Genomic DNA, 16,633 nt, shown 5'->3' on the forward strand with positions numbered 1-16,633 from the left:
TAGGACCCTTACTACATTAAAGGCAAATTGTTTATAAATGTAACCTGTTTATATTCGACCTATCAAAAATTATTTGGATTCTTCATTATATTTCACTGAATTCTGAGTTCGGAATAAAAGCTACAAGATGCTTTTGGCTTTTTCCTTTCCCTTTCCTTTGCATAAAACCCAGGACAATCTGAATGAGATGAACTTTCATGGAATATTGGCATACATAAAATAGACCACTTGATGGCCATCAAATTAACCAAAACTTTATCCAATGAAGAATTAAACATTGTAATCTATAAGTTTCTGAATAAATCCAGTAATTTTTAAAATTGTATATAATTGTTAGATGTCAGTTGCTTTTAAATTGGGTGAGAACTATAATTGTTCTGGCACTTCCTAAAGCGGAGATGGCACATAACCGTCTGCCATCTGAATGTTAAACAATTTGGGCTTGCTAAAACTAGTGACTTCAATATTTCTATTGAATTTTATTTTTGAACTGCTCTTGTATTATGTAAGATCTAGAAGTCATTGATGTGTTGGTGGTTTTTAGTGGGTTCCAGCAGTTTTACATTTGATTTGCAACTGGCTGTGAGACCTGCACATTGGGAGCTGGCAACACAAGTGCACTAAAAACAGCTTGACTAAAATTTGAGTGTTTATATCCAACACCAAATGATAATTTTATTCAATTTTGCATAATCTTTAGGTGGGATGTGAACTTTGCAGAGTATTGTTTTGAGTTTTTCACAGAAGTGATTGTGAATATTGACATGTTCTGTGTTGATGTATGTGCTGAATGATTAATAAATATAATTACTTAAGTTAATCCTGAAATATTATAGTGAAACATCAATTATGCAACAGAATGGAACAAATTGGGCCAATATCCTGGAATTTCCATCCTAACACCATTGTTGAAGCATCACCATCACAAAAGCTAGCAATTCAAAGAAAATGCCACACCTGTCTCCAGGCAACTAGAGATGGCCAGTTGATATGGCCTTGCCAGCTCTGACCGAATTGGAATTTTTATAAAAATCTTTCCCTATAGATACATGAAATTGGGTATAATTGAGAATTTGTAAACTTTGTTGTCTATTGCCGTGCAGTGACTTATGCACCAGAAAGACTGTTAACTGCTGCTTCCAAACACCAATCTATAATGTCTTCATACTACAGTTGTTTTCTCGATTTACAAGGCAATTTCATATGCATTGTCTCAACCCTTTAAGCAACTTCTCTTCACTGTAAATATCAGTGCCATGGCTCATTGAGGGCAAGAGTTATATCTTCTATGTAGAATTGTGGGCACTATTTCCATGTTTCCCATTGTCCCAGTCCTGCATGTTGGAAATGGATTTTTAAAAAAAAATTGTTCATGGCATGTGAGCATGGTTGGCAAGACCAGCTGTAAGCACTCCATCCCATTCTCTCAGTTCCTTCGCCTCCGTCGCATCTGTTCTGATGATGCTACCTTCAAAAACAGTTCCTCTGACATGTCCTCCTCCTTCTTTAACCGAGGTTTTCCACCCATGGTAGTTGACAGGGTCCTCAACCATGTCTAGCCCATCTCCCGTGCATCCGCCCTCACGCCTTCTCCTCCCTCCCAGAAACATGATAGGGTCCCCCACCAGCCTCCGTATTCAAAGGATCATCCTCTGCCATTTCCGCCAACTCCAGCATGATGCTACCACCAAACACATCTTCCCTTCATCCCCCTGGCGGCATTCCGTAGGGATCGTTCCCTCCGTGACACCCTGGTCCACTCCTCCATCACCCCCTACTCCTCAGCTCCCTCCCACAGCACCTCCCCCTGCGAACGCGAGATATGCAACACCTGCCCCTTCACTTCCTCTCTCCTCACTGTCCAAGGGCCCAAACACTCCTTTCAAGTGAAGCAGCATTTCACTTGCATTTCCTTCAACTTAGTCTACTGCATTCGTTGCTCTGAATGCGGTTTCCTCTACATTGGAGAGAGCAAATGCAGACTGGGTGAACGCTTTGCGGAACACCTTCGGTCTGTCCGCAAGCATAACCCAGACCTCCCTGTCGCTTGCCATTTTAACACTCCACCCTGCTCTCTTGCCCACATGTCTGTCCTTGGCTTGTTGCATTGTTCCAGCGAAGCTCAACGCAAACTGGAGGAACAGCACCTCATCTTCCGACTAGGCACTTTACAGCCTTCTGGACTGAATATTGAGTTCAACAATTTTAGAATTTAAACTCCCTCCTCCATCCCCACCCCCTTTCCGTTTCTTCCCCCTCCTTTTTGTTTTTTCCAATAATTTATATAGATTTTTCTTTTCCCACCTATTTCCGTTATTTTTAATGTATTCCACCGATCATTTATCTATACGTCTTATGCCTTTTTAGTCTTATTTCACCCCACCCCCACTAGTGCTATCTGTACCTTGCTTGTCCTGCTATCCATTCTTAATTAGCGCATTCTTTTAGATAATATCACCACCTTCAACACCTCTTTGTTCTTTTGTCTGTGACATCTCTTGGTTATCTCCTTCTATAACTGCTTGCTTGTCCCAACAATCCCCCCCCCCCCCCCCCTCCCCAAGTCAGCTTATATTTCACCCCTCTCCTATTTTTACTTAGTTCTGTTGAAGGGTCATGAGGACTTGAAACGTCAACTGTACTCTTCTCCGCCGATGCTGACAGACCTGCTGAGTTTTTCCGGGTATTTTTTATTTTTTGTTGTTAATTGCTAATTGCTCTTGAAAATATGATGATCTGCCTTCTTGGACTGTTGCAGTCCATGTGGTGTATGCTGTTAGGAAGGGAGTTTTTCAGGTATTTGACCCGGTGACAGTGAAAAAATGACAACTTACAAAAATTGCAGTAACTCATTTGCTGCCGCTGCCCCCCCGCCCACCCACCCAAAGCCTTCCCACTATTCAGAAGGAGCGTGATAGAATATTCGCCACTTGATGAATGCAGCTCCATCAATACTCAAGAAAACGAGACCTTCTTGGACAAAAGCAGCCCACTTGATTGGCACCCTATCCACCATCTTAAACATTCACACCCTCCACTACCGACGCACAGTGGCAGCAGTGTGTACCATCTACAAGATACATTGCGGCAACTCACCAGGATTCCTTCAACAGCACCTTTAAAACTGCGACCTTGACCACCTACGAGGACAAGGCAACAGATGTATGGGAATACCACTACCTGCAAGTTCCCCTCCAAGCCAAACACTGTCCTGACTTGGAACTATATCACCATTCCTTCACTGTCACTGGGTCAAATTCCTGGAACTCCCTCCCAAACAGCACTGCAAGTGTACCTACACCACATGGGCTATAGCAGTTGAAGAAGGTGGTTCACAACCACCTTCTCAAGGGCAGTTAGGGATAGGCAATAAAAATTCTGGCCTAACCAGTGATGCCCACGTACCATGAAATAATTTTTAAAAATTAGTTCCAAGTCAGACTGTTGCGTGCCTTGGAAAGATCTTGCGGGTGATGAAGTTCCCATGTGTCTGTTGCCATTGTTGCTCCTCTTGTCCATCTGTGTTAGAGGTTGCAGGTTTGGAAGAACCTTGACAAGTTTCAGTGCATCAAAGTAGGGTCAAAGCAGGCGGAGTGTATAATTACATCATAGCAAGATTACATAGGCTCAGGGTTTGTGATCAGTAGCGAATGAATGGTTTTCATCATTCATTATGCACACTTGAAAACTTGTGGTCAGCTGAGCTTTGATATAACATGGCACTGTGATGCTAGGCATGTAGGCCATATGACCCCATAGACAGGCGGATCATATCAAGCAGCATGTAATAGTCGCTGTTTGCAATGGGCAAGGTACAGACTGTACCTAACCAGCTCGTGCTTGCATAACTCAAAACACTGTTCAGCATTAAATTTTGTTTTCACGATTGGACAACATTTGCTAAATAATCCTCAGTGTGCTAAGAATTATGCTGGCAACCAATTTAAGATTGTCAGCTGGGCTCGCTGTGTGGCACATTTGTGTGTACTGGAAGCTACATATATTAATACACAGGACCATGTTCTTTGCAGGCAGAAAGAACATGTACACACATTGCACCTGTTTCAGCTTAACAAAATAAGTGACAGCCATATGCTGATTCATTGGTCAAGACATTGCTCTGAGGAATCAGGGTCAAGCTGTCTGATTTAAATTTCAAACAATGCTGGCAGTTAACTGTCAGTCATCAACCAGAGTCCACTTGCCAAACAATCAGCATTCCCCTCTGTCATACAGTATAAATTGTTGTTTCCCCCTTTCATTGGTATTTTTGCAAAATGTCCTGATGAGTGCAAGGCGAAAACCTTTAACATGTCTCTTTTTTCAGCAATACTCCTGTTCTGTGCTACCAAATGATCACACTGTTTAAAAATCCACTTAGACTTGAATGGCGAGCCCCAGCTTTTCTTGGGGTGTTTAGTGGGTAAGTCTTGCAACTTCATGCTCTTTTGTGTGTTTGAATGTGGAGTCTTTCAATGAGTTACTGGTGTAGTGAAGCTTATGGAGGAGCAGCAACAACAACTTGTTTTCATATAGTGGCTTTAATTTAATAGCATGTCCCTTCATAGGAGCCCTATCAAACAAAATGTGACAGTGAGCCATAGAAGCGGCTGTTGGGACAGATGACCGAAAGCTTGGTCAATTAGGTAGGTTTTGAAAAGTGTCTTAAAAGAAAGAAAGAGGTGGAGAGGTTTGGGGAAGGAATTCCAGAGTTTAGGGCCTGGGCAGCTGAAAGCATGACTGCCAGTGGTGTTGTGATAAAAATTGGATGCATGCATAGATCTGAGGGTTCTAAGGCTGAAGAAGGTTGCAGAACTATGGAGGGATGAGGCCAAGGAGGGGTTTGAAAACAAGGATGAGAATTTTTAATTGAAGCATTGCCAGCCCATAGGTGTGTAGGTCAGCATGCACATGGGTGATGGATGAAGGGATGCTGGTGTAATTTGGAACATGGACAGCAGAGTTTTGGGTGAACTCAAGTTTATGGGGCGTGGGAGGTTGGTTAGGAGAGGGTTGCAATAGTCAAGGCTAGAGGTAACAAAGGCATGGATGAGAGTTTCAGCAGCAGAAGGATGGAGCATGGAAGGAGTGGGTTGATGTTACTTTGGTAGATGTAGTCGTAAACTCATATCTGAAATACAGCACCAAGGTTGTAACTGAGCCTTTACGCTACTTATTATTCTGTTGGCCCCCACTTGAACCTTTGAGGCCTCTATTATATCACCCACCATATGAAGGGACCAGAAATGGGCAAAGCTTTCTAGATGAGGCCTTGTCGAGACAAGGTACTCCTCATTCTAATTTACTTTTAAAATTAAAAGCAGTTGAATTTTGAAAAAAAGCACATGCAAGGTAGGGAGGAAGAGGCTGTCTTCCAACTTCTTCTCCCCCTCCTCCTGGCTCTTGTTTCCAATGTGTTCCCAACCTTTCCATCACTTTACCAATTACTACCAATGTCCCTTCCTACCACATTTCAGTGCTGTTGTTTCCCAATCTCTGCTGAAACTAATGTACAAACCCTTTATCTTCCACTTTCTCTTGTTGTGTTGCTCAGTCTACCCTTAATCCTGCAAACACCCCCCCCCCCCCCCCCCCCCCCCCCGCCACCCTGAGACTGTAGTGGTTAAATTACATAATCAGCACCAAATGTAGGTATCCCTTTTTGTTGATAGGCATTTATAATGAATTAAAAGCATCGATAATACAAATAATATGACGCAAAGCAAGAACATATAGTCAAGTGGCTGAGAGAGTGTACACAGCCTTAAGGTTTTTAATATAGATCTTTTCTATTGTCAAACCACTATGCAGGGGTTTCAATATGCACCACATAGTTCTGAAATTGTATTGTGATTTACTAGAAAGCAGTTTTGACTTTACATAGGAAACCCGAGGTAATGAGCCAAGGTCCGTAGTCTAGGATATCACCAAGGTTGAAAGAGGACTTGGGATATATATGGAAGTTATAAGTAATGCCAAGCTTAAAGATTGAGGGTGGCATTGGGCAGTTTTCATATCCTGGAGTGAAGATTGAGAAGAAGTGATGGTTCTTTTTTTCAATATGATTTGCATATAGGAAGGATAAATTGTGGAGTGGCACTGGGTATTTAGGAAGAAGTGAGGAAAGTTTAAATGAGCACTGGTGGTACTCATCAAATTGAGGCAAAGATTTTGGAAACTAGGGGCTGAATTTTTTGTTGGACTGGCGGGCCTGACCCAGTCACGAGTGGGCGTGGAGCCGATTGTCACCAGCGATTGGGGCCGCACCACTATTTTACGTGGGTGGGCCAGTTGAGGCCCGCCCAGCGTGACGTCTGCCAGGAAGTGCTATGCACTCCCTGTACGGGCAGGGGGGAGTCCCTAAAATCGAGAGTGCATCAGCAACAAAAAAAAAGGCAAGAATGATGAATAAATTTAGCCGTTGATGGAAAAGGGAGAAATCAAGAAAAATCTGCAGATTTATGAGTTCATGGAGCATACAATCAAACATCAAATACACGTTTGATTGGGGAAGAAATTAGTTAGCCATGACTATAATTTTGGTGGAAGTATTGCAGGGCATAGACGGGTGAAGTGGCGATGGGGAGAATCATAAAACCAGTTATAAGGAATATGTTTAAAATTTTACCACACTTTATGCATGGTGGAAATCTTCAACTATGGTGATACAGTGAAACCTTGCTGACACCTAGGGACTGACTAGCCTTTTGCTTTCTTTGCAGCTTTAGTTTGTATACCTGTTCACTGAGAAACAATTTTGTTCCTCGATGAAAGTCTTGTTGCGTAGTGCACCACCCCCCTCCAGTGAGATAGGTCTCCTCTTCCATAGTCTGGTTTTCACTCTTCGCCAATGCAGCTGTCTCCTACCCTCTGAACCTGCTTGTCCTAAAGCCAGTATTTGGTCTTGATTGAATATGCTGCACACATGGGAGATTGATTAGATAAAAATAAAATGTTCTAGAAATTATTTTAATTTATAAGAATGTATTTTATTTACTGTCTATACAGCTAAGTTTCTGCAGGCTTTAGAATGCAACATTAGATCATAAATTTGTCTTAGTTGGCATGAAAATTCGGAACCAAGTATTGTATTGAAAACAAGGTTAAAGAAACAGATGATAGTAATAACGTGAAATCAAGAGACAATGCATAATTGAAATAGAGTTAGGATAGAAGCAGAACAATAATCAAAAGTTTGTCTTGCAGTTAGTGAGGAGTGTTCTTTATGACTGTTTCAGCATGAAGGTCATCAGTGGGTGCGGAATGCAAGAGACACTAAATTCTCCATGCACGAGGAAATTACATTTTTGGTTGAAGGATGTACGTTTGTGGATAAATTAAACCAAACTAATAATTATGTGAAGCTTTTCAGTAACATTTGACATGCTTGATTTGGTGAATTTATTATTTGTGTATTATGATCAAGCTGTACCATTGGTTGATGTTGAAGGTTCTTGTCCTTACTTCTGAGTTCTCATTCAAATTAAGACAATTTTTAAGATTTATATTAGAGCCTGCAGAAATCCACCTGAATAGACAGCGTAGAAGTTTTTTTTATTCTTTTATGGGATGTGGGCTTTCCTGGCAAGACCAGTATTTTGTCCATCCCTAATTTCCTCTGAATTGAGTGGCATGCTAGGCCATTCCAGAGGGCATTTAAGAGTCAGACACATGCTGTGGATCTGGAGTGACTTGTAGGCTGGACCAGGTAAAGATGGCAGATTTTCTTCCCTAAAGGACATTAGTAAACCAAATAGGTTTTTACAACAATTGATAGCTTAGCATGTTGAGAAAATGGAAGTACATCTGTATAAAGTTTCCATGGCAACTACAAGACTATTGCTGTGCCTCTTGCTTCAGAGTGACTAAATTGCAGGTACTAATGATACAATACAAATGACCAGGTTCTCAATGCATTTTTAAAATAGATGCTAGAAATGTGTGTATTATACATGGGTTTGCAGCTATGATTGGAGATTATTTTGAGCTAAAATACTATGCAGAGTCCTATATAGGAATTAATTTTAGGCTCTTGCTCCTTTTTTTCTTTCAAAGATTAAAGAAATTTTTTTTTTAATGATCTACAAGATAAACAGTTTATATTTTCCACCAGTGCGTGAAAAATTTGCATTTGTTTAGTGTTTCAGCTTATTGATTTTGTAAGTTATGAGCATTCAAACTGGCATTGAGAAATCTTTGTAGGGAATGAATACTAATGATTGCAGCATCTTTTAGTCTAGTTATATTGTACATTTTGAATCGGTCATTACATGGTTTCTGCTTCCTGGTAATTTTTAAAAACATTTTATAAATGTATCAATTTGAATAATAATTGAAGTATAGCTGTCGTCAATCCAGTATTGGCTCGGTATTTACTGTTTATGTGAGACCTTTTGCACTGTTTCACTTTCAGTCTGGTTATGGTATAACTACATTTGATACAATAAGAGCTTTTGTAAACTTGAAATGGATGCATTCAAGAAGATGAATTAACACAAGGAAGAAAGAAATGGAAGTTAATGCTCATAATGTTAGGTGACAGATGGTGGGAGAAGACTCATGGAGCACAAACCCCCAGCATCAACAGTTGGGCTGAACAGTCTGTTTGTGCTATACATTCTATGGGAAAACACCCTCAATTTGTACACTAGAAAACAGGTAACTCCATGCTTTCTGCTTGCGAAACTACCTGAGCAGTTAACATATCTGATTTATCCAATGTGCAACTGGCTCAGTTAATAACTTAAGAGCCCATGATCAAAGGTTTATTTATTTAAAATCAACTTCTGTTGTGGTCAAGGGCTGAAGTATTTTACAATCAATCATTCCAAGTAAAATATAAAAATACAAAAAAATATAAAAAGTCCATAGGTAGATTGACATCATCCAAGATGGATGTTAAAGATCACATACTATGATGCTTTGACCAGTACTCCTCCCCCAACCAAAACAACTGGCTGTCTCATTGCTATTTTACTGCCATCCCTCAAATAGCAGAAATATCAGTTACTGTACCTCCAGTATTTGTTAGGGAGACTAACAAAGTGGACATGAATTAGGAGAGCAAAAAGGGTATAAAGATGTTTTAAGATTAAAATGGGGTAGGTGAGTGATAAGCTAATTGAACTTAGGATAAAAACCCTTGGTCCGGGCGGCTAATGCTCACACATGTTCTAAGAAACTAGGGAAGAGATAGCAGAAGCACTATTGCATTTATATAAACGTTTATTAGAAAATTAGTTTATTAGAAATAGTGACAGAGGACTGGCAAACAGCTAGTAATAAACCTATATTTAAAAAAGGGGAACTAGCTTGATTCTAGGAAATATGATGGAACCTTTACTGAAAGATACAGAAGATAAACATTTAGAAACCAAAAATATCACCATGAATAACCAGAAAGGATTTCAAAAGAGGATGTTATGCTTAACGAACTTTATTGAATCCTTTGACGAGGTACCAAAATAGACTAGGGTAATGTAATCGAATTTCTGGATTTTCAAAAATCCTTTGATAAGTTACTGCATGGTACGCTTGTGACCTGCGTCAGATCATGTGGAGTCAGGGGGCAAGTAGCAGAATGGATAACGAGCTATCTACAGAACAGAGAAGTTTAAGGGTTACTTTTCAGACTTGCAAAAATTGAAGCGGTGATCTACAAGGATCAGTGCTGCTACCACTATTGTTCATTTTTACATAAACAATTTGGACTTGAGTTGGAAGTATAATTGCAAAATTTGCAGACAGCACCACATTGATAGGGTGGAGTGGTGGGGGTTGAGATAGTTAATGTTGAGGAGAACTGCAATAAAATATATAGAGTGCATAAATAAACTTGCAGAATGGGCATGTAATTGGCCAAGAAGTGTTGCATTTTGGTGAGAAGAAATAGATGCCAAATACTGATAAGAAAATGAGTATTGCAATGGGATACACAACTTCCTAATAATAGTGGCACAGGCTAATAAGTCTAAAAACAAAATTAAACAGAGCAGCCAGTTTTATTTCTAGAGGGATAGAATTGAAAAGTGGAGAAGTTATATTAGAAGGTATTGAGCCTTCGTTAGTTAGAGTACTGGCCACAGTTCTCATTGACATATTAGTTTTAAAAATTGAGTTTTTGGAGAAGGTGCAAAAATTATTTACATAGCTAATAGTAGAATTGAGAGGTTATACCAATCAGGAAAAGACTGTAGAAAAGAGAACCAAAATAAAAATACCTGGAAAAACTCAGCAGGTCTGACAGCATCTGCAGAGAGGAACACAGTTAACATTTCGAGTCTGTATGACTCTTGACCAGAACGAAGGAAAAATAGAAATGAGGTGAAATATAAGTTGGTTTAAGGCGGGGTGGGACAGGTAGAGCTGGATAGAGGGCCAGTGATAGGTGGAGATAGCCAAAAGATGTCATAGACAAAAGGACAAGGAGGTGTTGAAGGTGGTGATATTATCTAAGGAATGTGCTAATAGGTGACATTAAGGGTAGAAAGCAGGACGAGCAAGGTACAGATAGCCCTTGTGCGGATGGAGTGGGGGGAAGGGATCGAAATAGGCTAAAAGGTAGAGATAAAACAATGGATAGAAATACATTTAAAAATAATGGAAATAGGTGGGAAAAGAAAAAAAGGGGGAGGAATTGGAAAGGGGGTGGGGTTGGAGGAGAGAGCTCATGATCCAAAATTGTTGAACTCAATATTCAGTCTGGAAGGCTGTAAAGTACCTAGTTGGAAGATGAGGTGCTGTTCCTCCAGTTTGTTATGAGCTTCACTGGAACATTGCAGCAGGTCAAGGATGGACATGGGCATGAGAGCAGGGTGGAGTGTTGAAATGGCAAGCGACAGGGAGGTCTGGGTCATGCTTCCAGACAGAACGAAGGTGTTCCGCAAAGCAGTCACCCAGTCTGTGTTTGGTGTCTCCAATGTAGTGGAAACCGCTTTGGGAGCAGCGAATGCATTAGACTAAATTGTGGGAAGTGCAAGTGAAACGCTGCTTCACTTGAAAGGAGTGTTTGGGCCCTTGGACAGTGAGGAGAGGGGAAGTAAAGGGGCAGGTGTTGCACCTTCTGCGGTTGCATGGGAAGATGTCATGGGAGGGGACTGAGGTGTAGGGGGTGATGGAGGAGTGGACCAGGGTGTCCTGGAGGGAACAATCCCTGCGGAATGCCACCAGGGGGCGGTGAAGGGCAGATGTGTTCGGTGGTGGCATCATGCAGGAGTTGGCGGAAATGGCGGAGGATGATCCTTTGAATGCGGAGGCTGGTGGGGTGATAAGTGAGGACAAGGGGGACCCTATCGTGGTTCTGGGATGGAGAGGAAGATGTGAGGTTGGATGTGTGGGAGATGGGCCCTGTCAACCACCTTGGGTGGAAAACTTCAGTTGAGGAAGAAGGAAGATATGTCAGAGGAACTGTTCTTGAAAGTGGCATCATCAGAACAGATGCGACGAAGGCGAAGAAACTGAGAGAATGGGATGGAGTCCTTCCACGAAGTGGGGTGTGAGGAGCTGTAGTCGAGGTAGCTGTGGGAGTTGGTAGGCTTGTAATGAATATTGGTGGTCAGTCCATCACCAGAAATTGAAATGGAGAGGTCAAGGAAGGGAAGGGAAGTGTCAGAGATGGGCCATGTGAAAATGGAGGGGTGGAAATTGGAAGCAAAATTACAAATTTTTCCAGGTCCAGGCGAGAGTATGAAGCAGCACCAAAGCAATCATCGATGTACCGGAGAAAGAGTTATGGGAGGGGGCCGGAGTAGGACTGGACAAGGAATGTTCCGCATACCCCATAAAGAGACAGGCATAACTGGGGCCCATGCGGGTATCCATAGCCACACCTTTTATTTGGAGGAAGTGAGAGGAGTTTAAGGAGAAATTGTTCAGTGAGAGAACAAGTTCCGCCAGATGGAGGAGAGTAGTGGTGGATGGGGATTGTTCGGGCCTCTGTTTGAGGAAGAAGCGGAGAGCCATCAGACCATCCCGGTGGGGGATGGAGGTGTAGAAGGATTGGATGTCCATGGTGAAGAGGAGGAGGTTGGGGCCAGGGAACTGGAAATTGTTGATATGAGGTAGGCTGTCAGAGGAATCAAGGATGTAGGTGGGAAGGGACTGGACAAGTCTTTATCGAACAGAGGCTAGAACAATCTCCATCCACCCCTACTCTCCTTCGTCTGGCTGAACTTGTTCTCTCATTGAACAATTTCTCCTTAAACTCCTCTCACTTCCTCCAAATAAAAGGTGTCGCTTTGAGTACCTGCATGGGCCCCAGCTATGCCTGTCTCTTTATGGGGTTTGTGGAACATTCCTTGTTCCAGTCCCACTCCGGCCCCCTCCCACAACTCCTTCTCCAGTACAACGATGATTGCTTCAGTGCTGCTTCATGCTCTCGTCTGGACCTGGAAAAATGTATTAATTTTGCTTCCAATTTCCACCCTTCCATCATTTTCACATGGTCCATCTCTGACACTTCCCTTCCTTGACCTCTCCGTCTCAATTTCTGGTGATAGACTGTCCACCAATATTCATTACAAGCCTACCGACTCCCACAGCTACTTCGACTACAGTTCCTCACACCCCGCTTCCTGGAAGGGCTCCATCCCATTCTCTCAGTTCCTTTGCCTCGGTCGCATCTGTTCTGATGATGCCACTTTCAAAAACAGTGACATGTCTTCCTTCTTCCTTATCCGAGGTTTTCCACCCACGGTCGTTGACAGGGCCCTCAACCGTGTCCGGCCCATCTCCCGCGCATCCGCCAACACACCTTCCTCTCCCTCCCAGAACCATGATAGGGTTCCCCTTGTCCTCACTTATCACCCCACCAGCCTCCGCATTCAAAGGATCATCATCCGCCACTTCCGCCAACTCCATCATGATGCCACCACCAAACACATCTTCCCTTCAACCCCCACCCCCGGCGGCATTCCGCAGGGATTGTTCCCTTTGGGACACCCTGGTCCACTCCTCCATCACCCCCTACACCTCAACCCCCTCCCATGACACCTTCCCATGCAACCGCAGAGGTGCAACACCTGCCTCTTTACTTCCCCTCTGCTCACGTTCAAGGACCCAAACACTCCTTTCAAGTGAAGCAGCATTTCACTTGTACTTCCCAATTTAGTCCACTGCATTTGCTGCTCCCAATGCGGTTTCCACTACATTGGAGAGACCAAACGCAGACTGGGTGACTGCTTTGCAGATCACCTTCGGTCTGTCTGCAAGCATGACCCAGACCTCCCTGTCGCTTGCCATTTCAACACTCCACCCTGCTCTCATGCTCACATGTCCATCCTTGACCTGCTGCAATGTTCCAGTGAAGCTCATAAACTGGCGAAACAGCACCTCATCTTCTGACTAGGTACTTCACAGCCTTCCGGACTGAATATTGAGTTCAACAATTTTAGATCATGAACTCTCTCCTCCATCCCCATCCCCTTTCTGATCCCCACCCCCCCCCCTTTCCAATAATTTATTTGGATTTTTCTTTTCCCACCTATTCCCATTATTTTTAAATGTATTTCTATCCATTGTTTTATCTCTACCTTTTAGCCTATTTCAATCCCTTCTCCCCACCCCATCCCCACAAGGGCTATCTGTACCTTGCTCGTCTGCTTTCTACCCTTAATGTCACCTATTAGCACATTCCTTAGATAATATCACCACCTTCGACACCTCTTTGTCCTTTTGTCTATGACATCTTTTGGCAAACTCCACCTATCACTGGCCCTCTATCCAGCTCCACCTGTCCCACCCCCCTTAAATCAGCTTATACTTCACCTCTTTTCTATTCTTCCTTAGTTCTGTTCAAGAGTCATACGGACTAGAAACGTTAACTGTATTCCTCTCTGCAGATGCTGTCAGATCTGCTGAGTTTTTCCAGGTGTTTTTATTTTTGTTTTGGATTTCCAGCATCCGCAGTTTTTTGCTTTTATCTTAGTATAGAAAAGAGAAGGCTGGGGGAGTAGCCTAATCAAGGCCTTTAAAAGTATGAAGGAGTTTAATAAGGATGGACATAAAGATGATCCCTCTCTCCACAAAAGTAAGGGAACATAATTATGTAATAGTCACTGTTATATCCAATAAAGAATTCAGAAGAGACTTCTTTACCCAGACTTGTAAGAATGTGGAACCTGCTACCACAAGGTGTAGTTGAGGTAAATAGCATAGAGAAAGCTAGATTAAGCACGTAAGAGAAAGGAATAGAAAGATATGTTAATAGGGTTAGATGAGGGGTGAGAGGAGCTTGTTAACATTGGCATAGACCAATTCGAGCGAATGCTCTTTCTGTGCTGTAAGTATGCAATTTTACTGTTGGCAAAATAGCCACTATGATTTTTTTAAAAATATAAACTACAGTACTTCAAAGTAAACCATGCCCATGAAATGTTTTGGGATTTTTCTGAGATGGGATAAGTCATGTAAATGGATGACTTCCTTCATCTGTGTGTACCGGTATGATAGTGAACAAAATTAAAAAGCTGCGTTATAAAGCTTGAACATAAATTTTCATTATTACACTTGACAAGTAACACAAGTGATCCAAACTTACCAGTTGAGCTTGTTGCTTATTTAAAGCAGAATTTAGTTTTAGCAAAATTCTGATTGAAAAGAAACCTAATATAGTTAAGCTTCCACAAGTACTGTGAGATTCCTAAAGGAGTAAGTTGTAGTGACACTATTTTAACCACAAGCACTTCTGATGACCAGTTCTGATGAAAGGTCATTCATCTGAAAAGTTAACTGTTTCTCTCTCCACAGATGCTACCTGATCCAAGTACTATCTAGGTAGCAGTGATCATAACACGTTTGAATTTCACATTCAGTTTGAGAATGAGAAGAGAGAGTCTAAGACAAGTGTTTTGTATTTAAGTAAGGCATTTGCTAGGGTATTAAGACAGAACTGGCTAAAATGAACTCGGAAATTTAAGTTAAAGCTTAAGACTGTAGAGGTGCAGAGGCAGATGTTTAAGGAGATATTTCGTAACACTCAGCAGAGGTGCATTCCAATGAGAAAGAAAGAGAACCTGGAAGAAGGACACATCATCCGTAACTTAAGAAAGTTAAAGTTAAAGATGGTATCAAATTGAAGGAAAAAGCATACACTCTATGAAGCGTAGTGGTAGGTTAGAAGATTGGACAGAATTTGTAAACCAGCAAAGAATCTCTTTTTTGTTTAAAAAAAAGAGAATTTCAGAGTGTGAGAGAATGCTAACTAGAAATTTAAAAACCAATAGTAAGAGTTTCTACAAATATTTAAAAAGAGTAACTAACCGGAATGTTGGTTTTCTAGAGTGAGATGGGGATTTAATAATGGGAAATAATGAATGGTGGAAGCATTAAACAGATATTGTGTTTATCTTCACTGTAGAAGACATCAATAACTTCCCAGGAATACTTGTAAATCAAGAGATGAAAGGAAGGGAGAAACTTAAAATAATTGCAATCACCAGGGAAAGGGTATTGAGAAAATTATTAGAACTGAAGGCTGACAAGTCCCTGGGACATGATGGTCTGCATCCTAGAGACTTAAAAGAAGTGGTTGCTGAGACAGTAGATGTATTGGTTGTAATTTTCTAAAATTCACTGGATTCCGGAATGGTCTTATCAGATTGGAAAATAGTGAATGCAGCTCCTCTATTCATGAAAGGATGGAGACAGAAAGCAGGAAACTACAAGCCATTTAGCTGAATATCTGTCATAAGGAAAATGCTAGAATCTGTTATTAAGGAGGTTGGAGCAGGGCAATTCGAAAATCTTAATACAATCAGGAAGAGTCAACATGGTTTTGTGAAAGGGAAATTGCATTTGTCTATTAGAGTTCTTTGAGGAAGTAACAAGCAGTGTGGATAAAGGGGAACCTGTCACTGGTGTACTTAGATTTCCGAAAGGCATTTGATAAAGCGCCACATCAAAGATTACTACAGAAAATAAAAGCTCATGGTTTAAGGGCTAACAGCATGCATAGGGGATTGATTAGCTAACAGGAAGCAGAGGGTATGCATAAATGGATCATTTTCAGGTTGGCAAGCTGTAACTAGTGGAATGCCACGGGGATCAGTGCTGGAGCTTCAACTATTTACAAACTATATCAATGACTTGGATGAAGGAACTGCATGTGTGGTTGCTAAATTTGCTGATGACAGAAAGGTAGGTAGGAAAGTAGGTTGTGAAGAGGACATAAGGAGTCTGCAAAAGGATATAGATAGGTTAAGTGAATGCACTAAAAATTTGGCAGATGGAGTATAATGTGGGAAAATGTGAACTTGTCCACTTTGGCAGGAAGAATAGAAAAGCAGAGAGAGAGAGGAGAGACAAGAACTAGGGGACACAGTGGAATTCTCTTCCCCAGAATAGTGGAGATAGAGCCATTGAATATTTTTGAGGCTGATTCTTGATTTAACAAAGGAGTTGAAGGTTTATAGTGGGTAGACTGGAAAGTAGAGTTGAGGCCACAATCATGAGCATATTCTCCTAATTTGTATACTTCTTTGTGAGAAAGACAAAAAGTTAAAGTACAAAGGCGCATGTTGTGTAATTGAATGTTGTGATTATATGCCCAATGACTGCGCCTGTTACTCATTTTTATTTACTGATCAGAAATGCAGCTAAGCTACATCTGGATCCCCTATTAGGTATAGGTGCCTAC

The 16,633-nt window shown here is 41.6% G+C and overlaps 1 protein-coding gene across 15 annotated transcripts in view; it reads left to right on the forward strand.

Moving 5' to 3' along the window:
• Positions 1-16,633, forward strand: part of LOC121277910 (pumilio homolog 2) — a 126,505-nt gene that overhangs the window by 7,166 nt on the left and 102,706 nt on the right. Inside the window, exon 2 of one of the 15 annotated variants that reach the window (XM_041187749.1) lies at positions 4,328-4,423. The exons of the other annotated variants lie outside the window; for them this stretch is intronic. The gene's annotated coding sequence lies outside the window, so the exon portion shown is untranslated. The remainder of the gene's footprint in view (positions 1-4,327; positions 4,424-16,633) is intronic. 15 annotated transcript variants of the gene reach the window in all.

This window comes from Carcharodon carcharias, chromosome 5 (assembly GCF_017639515.1).
Source record: "Carcharodon carcharias isolate sCarCar2 chromosome 5, sCarCar2.pri, whole genome shotgun sequence".
Lineage (NCBI taxonomy): Eukaryota > Metazoa > Chordata > Chondrichthyes > Lamniformes > Lamnidae > Carcharodon > Carcharodon carcharias.